Source organism: Balaenoptera acutorostrata, chromosome 9 (assembly GCF_949987535.1).
Source record: "Balaenoptera acutorostrata chromosome 9, mBalAcu1.1, whole genome shotgun sequence".
NCBI classification, from domain to species: Eukaryota; Metazoa; Chordata; class Mammalia; order Artiodactyla; family Balaenopteridae; genus Balaenoptera; species Balaenoptera acutorostrata.
In genome coordinates this window covers 4,024,717-4,030,716 of record NC_080072.1, presented here as the reverse complement: position 1 = coordinate 4,030,716, position 6,000 = coordinate 4,024,717, and positions in this window count along the sequence as shown.

Sequence of the window (6,000 nt, the reverse complement as noted above, 5' to 3'; positions counted from 1 at the left end):
CCCTCATTGCCTCAGTCTGAGCATCCGATCACGAGGCGCTTGAATCTATGAGCTCTGGGTGTTTGCGTGATTTCCAAAGAGTTACCTTTGTGGGCAGACCCCCTCCCTCCCTGCATCCCACCCCTGCATCAAAACTCAAAGTGAGTTTTCCAAACTCTAAAGACTTCCAAAGAGACGGCTTCCCTGGGAGGCCAACCCGGGGTCCCTTTTTCCCCTGAGCTCCTGGGAAGTCCGGGATGGTGGTGGGACGCATCGGCTGGTTATAGACTCTAAAGGAAACAACACTTTAGCCCAGCAATCTGAGACGTGCCCACGGTCGGAGGTAGGCATGCAGTTGACCACACAGCAGGCTTTGTGAAGGGGTTGCACAGCATTTGGGTCTTGCATGAAGGCCAAACTGTAATGCACTTGGAGTGGGGGACACTACTGCAAAGGAAGCTGAATGCCAAGGGCAGAAATAGGGGAGTGGTACACCTGTGAAGCTTTTATAGGAGGAATGAGAGGTAAGGGAGGAGAAGTTGACTTGGGCAAAGAGGGTCTTGGAATGCCAGGCTAGTGATTTGAGAATGTCTTCAGGGGGCCTTGGGGAGCCACTGAGGGTACCTGAGCTTGGAGTGGCATCATGAGATAGAGTCCTCAGGTGCGGCACACAAGGTGAGTGGGAAAGGGGAGCAGTTACATCCAGAGCGGTGTAACAGTCCTAACTTCAAGCCAGGTGATGATTACAGTATCAACGAACATCTTATTCACAATGGTGGTTCCACTCAATGATGCAGATTTACAGTAAGCCTTGGAGTCAGGTAGTATCAGTCCTCAAACTTTGTTCTCCTTTAATATTGTGCTAGCTTTTGCCTCGCCATATAAAATTTAGAATCAGTTTGTCAAAATCTACAAAATAACTTGCTGTGATTTTGATCAGATCGCACTCTATAGACCAAGTTGGGAAGAACTGACATCTTGACAAGATTGAGTCTTCCTATCTGTGAACACGGAATTTATTTATTTTGCTCTTTGATTTTGTTCATCAGAGTTTTGTAGTTCTTCTCAGATAGATCTTGTACAAATTTTGTTAGATTTATACCTAAGTATTTTATTTGGGGGGGAGGGGGAGTGCTAATGTAAACAATATTGTTTTTCTAATTTCAAATTCTACCTGTTCATTGCTGGTACATAGGTAGGCACAACTGACTCTTGTATATTAACCTTGTATCCTGCAACCTTGCTATATGCCTTTACCTTTTAATGTCCCAACCTGGAAGTTTCACTCGGCACTCTTACTCACAGCCTATTGGCTAGGACTAGTCACATGGCCATACAGCAGCAAGGGAGGCTGAGAAATGTAGTCTTTAGGTGAATAGTAGGTGCCTAGTTAAAAATTCCATTTCTGTAGGGAATGGATCTCAGAGGACACAGTGATACCCGCCCCACAGCCTCCTCCTCCAGCAGTCTCTCCTTGAGTGATTCTGTCTATACAATGTCGATTTGTATACAATCCAGGGGTGGGACACTCTAGGTCTAGCCCCCTTCAAGGTGCCTTTATTTGTCCTAGTAGACAGCAGGCAACCACTGGATCAGCACACACATGTGTCTCCCAAGGACCACAAGAATCCTCAGAGATAACGTGGTCCAAGTCCACATCAAGGAGAAGATAGCTGCCCCGATTGCTTCTTACTCACGCTCTCAGCACCAGCCCTGCTGGTCACAGAGGAGAGATCATTTTGCACGTTAGGCTCTATCTGTCGGTTCCTCTTTGCATTTCCTCCTGCTTTCAGCCGATGCCCTGCATCTTAGGAAGCAAAGTCTGGGCCTCCTCCACTCCGAAATGGTCACTACCCAGTGATGTTCATGCTGGCTATGTGTTTACGAGCATTGTTTACCCTGGGACCCATTGAACTCTGCCTTAAAACACCAGCCTCCCACCCCTTTGTCTGCTGGAGTCACGTGAGAATTTAGGCTCCTCCTGAACTTGTACCTGGGATGTCCCTCCATGATGGGGAGGACCCCATGTGGCTTCTGCCTGATGAACCACAGGGGGTCCGGCTCAGGTGTCCCAAGGACAGCAGGGGACCTGGGGGCCTGGAAAATGCCCTTGTATCTTTTGGAGTTGTCTCTGGTTGGATTCTTTTTTCTGGTTTTAAGATAATATTTGTTCATAAGAGGATACAGTATATGGAAAGCACGTGATAGAATATAGAAGGAAGGGGAAAAAATCATCCCTATCACCTCCCCAAGGCTCAGCTCCTTCCATTTTGTCATATGTCCTTCAAATCAACTACGTAAGTCCTACAGTTGAGCTAATGCAGTACTGTACGTTTGTATCTTGCTTTGTTTCATTCTCTGAATATACCGTCCCTTATTATTGGGATGTTAATAATCCATTAATTAGTCCTTAATAATCCCTTAATAATCTACCGTCCCTTTTTATTGGACATGAGCTTGTTTCTAGGGTGACTCTTGTAAGTTTCATATTTGGCGCTGATGTCATAGGTCTTCATGCAAGCTGCAAATGTCCTCAGTCAAGGTGCCCTCCTCATCCTAGTTTTTGGTCTAACGCAACCGAAACCAATGCTGATGGATTTAAGCAGAAAATGAAAACCAGGGCTTCCCTGGTGGCGCAGTGGTTGAGAACCTGCCTGCTAATGCAGGAGACGCAGGTTCGGGTCCTGGCCTGGGAAGATCCCACATGCCGCGGAGCGGCTGGGCCCGTGAGCCACAGTTGCTGAGCCTGCGCGTCTGGAGCCTGTGCTCCACAGCGGGAGAGGCCGCGATGGTGAGAGGCCTGCGCAGCGCGATGAAGAGTGGCCCCTGCTTCCCGCAACTAGAGAAAGCCCTCACACAGAAACGAAGACCCAACACAGCCAAAAATTAATTAATTAATTAATTAATTAATTAAAAAAAAAAAAAGAAAGAAAAGGAAAACCAGATGGAGAAAACAGGCAGGAACAAGGGAGGTAAGGCAGCGTGAATCCTAACCAGACCACGCTCCGATCCTGTCTCAGGAGGGACCCATACCGTCCCCAACACCAGACCTGCAGCACGACTGCCATAGCCCAGACCCTGTCACCAGACCCTGTGACCTCAGCCATTGCTACCCCTGAGCCTGGATGCCTTGCCAGTCCTACAGAAGGGATTTTCTACCTCCTCTGATTCTGACCGTCTCCAGTCCCCAATTCAGCTCATTATCGCCTCCGTGGCAGAGGAGACAAAGCAAAGGGCCACTGCGTGGACACACTCCAACTCCCTCACCACGCGGGGTGCGGTGATAAGCCTTCTGTTCCAAGGTGAGTCAGCTGCCCTGGGGGCTCTGCAGGCCCAGACCTACCAGTCAAAAGAGAGAATAATCTTGGACATGCTTCCAGACTTTTCCCCTTCCTCCCTCCCAAGTCTGGAAGCTTGTTTAGGATTATTCTCTCTTTTGACAGGTTGAACCCCCTGGGTTACTCCTGGGATGTTAAAGGTACAGGTTTATTGGGTAAAAGTCAGAGCTGACACATCCTGGATGCCTTTCTGGGGTCTCGAGGAACGCCCCACCCTCACCCTGATCTTCACTGTGCATGCCTAATTAGGACACGTATCCATTCTATTGAGTTTCTTAATGTCATGCAAAAAAAGCATTTCTGGTGCATATTCGCTTATGGTTCCATGCTTTAGGACTTCCCTGTGGATGGTGTAGGAGAAAAGGTGAAAGAGAGAGGGCAAGAGAAAGAAGGGCAAGGCAGGAGGTTTGAAACCACTGAGAAACCCTCTTTAGACACGTCCAGGTCTCTTCCTGGGTCCCAGAGAGCAAAAACCCCCAAGAGTGACCCTCCACCTGATTGCATAGTAAAGATGATCCCTGCTACACAGAGAAATGAAAACATAAATGTTCAGAACAGAATTATTCTCACAGTCCAAACACGGAAGCAACCCAGATGGATACATCAAATGTGGTACATACATACAGTGAACTATCACTGAGCCACAAAAAGGAATGAAGTACTGATGTGTGCTACAAAACATAGATGAACCTTGGAAACGTCATGCTAAATGAAAGAAGACACAAAAGAACCCATATCGGAGGATTCCATCTACAGGAAACATCCAAAATGGCAAATCCATAGACACAGAGAACAGATTACTGGTTTCCTGGGTCTGGGGAAGGGGGTGAGGGGTAGAAGAAAAGGGGGTGTCTGTTAATGGGTTTGGGGTTTCTTTGGGGGTGATGAAAATGTTCTAAAATTAAACAGTGGTGATGGTTGCACAACTCTGCAAATATACTGAAAATCACTGACTTACACACTTTAAGTGGGTGAACGTCATGATGTGTAAATTATATCTCAATAAAGCTGTTTTAAAAATAGGTGAACACTGCAATTTCCGGGGGCTTCATAATTCGCCTTTTTCCCTTGGGTTTTAGAGTCAGAGCCGGAAGTATCCCAGTTCTGCCAGAGCTCATGATGCTGTGGGCCTCGATTTCCTCATCTGTAAAATGGGGATGAAGTGATGGTCCTCAGAGGTTGCTGTGAAAATGACTTAGTTGCTCTCTGTAAAGATGCTGTGTATAGGAAGAGGCCTGCGGGGTGGGTTCCTAACTTTCCTTTCTGCTTCCAGATTGCTTGACTCCCCCCTCCTCCCCCACTCCCCTGCATCGCAATCACACCTTCCTTGCCACCATCCTTATCTTTCATCTCCTCTTTCCAAACAGCCTCTTTCTGTGACCTTGACACTTACGTGGGAATGTGCTGGTGGGTGGATTCTGAGCTTGGCCTCATCAGCCAGTAAGGGAAAGGCAGAAGGAAGGGGTGGGTGAGGCCAGATTCCTCTTCCCAGAGAGCTACTCTGACCTCACCCTTGTGGCCCCCCGACCCTGCTCTCTGCCCTCTGTGACCCTCAGTGTCTCCCTTCCTGCTGTTGTAATCCCAGTCTGGGAAGCCACAAAGGATCCCGAGACCTATTGTTTTCAATACCTCTAAAAGCACAGAGGAAACCATACATTCACCCAGGACAAAGCAATAAAAAGAAACTCTCAGATATTTTCCTCTATGTCTGGAAGGATATCAACTCGGCATAACAACTTTGCTGATCTCATGTTGATTGAACTTATTGGCAGTTACAGAAGCTTTTGATTGAAAAAAATGGGGAGACGAGTTGGTTGTGACTTAATGAAGGGGATCCTTTTCATGCCTACAGTTTCCAGACTTATTGTGAGCCTTGGCTAATAGTGACCTCACTCCCTGTGTGCCTGGATTTACCCACCCTAACTCGTTTAGTCTCCGTGAAAACTCTGTGAGGTCAACACTATCCTTAAAGGGAATTAATTCCCTGGCGGTCCAGTGGTTAGGACTCCGTGCTTTCACTGCTGAGGACGCGGGTTCAATCCCTGGTCAGGGAACTAAGATCCCGCAAGCCGAAAAACAAAACAAAAACAAACAAACAAACAAACAAAACACTATCCTTACAGCCAGCCCTCGTATCCATGGGTTCCCCATCGTGGATTCAATCAACCATGGGTCAAAATATATTCCAAAAAAATTAAAATTACAGAAAGTTCCAAAAAGCAAAGCTTGAATTTGCCTCCAGATGGCAACTATTACATAGCACTGACTGTCGTTGGTATTACACGTAATCTAGAGATGATTTAAAGTATACGGGAGGATGTGTGTAGGTTATAGGCAGACACTACACTTTTATAAATAAGGGACTTGAGCACCTGCGGATTGTGGCATCTGAGGGGGTTCTGGAACCAGTCCCCCATGGATACTGAGAATGACTGTATCTCCATTTTCCCCCAATCTGCTTTAAAGCGTTCAGAGATTCTTTGCTTTTCAGCCAAGTGCATACCCAGCACTTTCTCCTTTCAGGGTTTCGCTTATGCTGTTCAAACATCTAGAACATTCTCTCCACCCTCTTTGCCTTCCTCATTCTCGGGTGAAGCCTTTCTCTTTACCCCTCCTTAAAATTCTAATTGCAATCGTGCTGCTTGTGATTTTTCCCTGTCTACCTCTGGAAAGGAGTGAACAG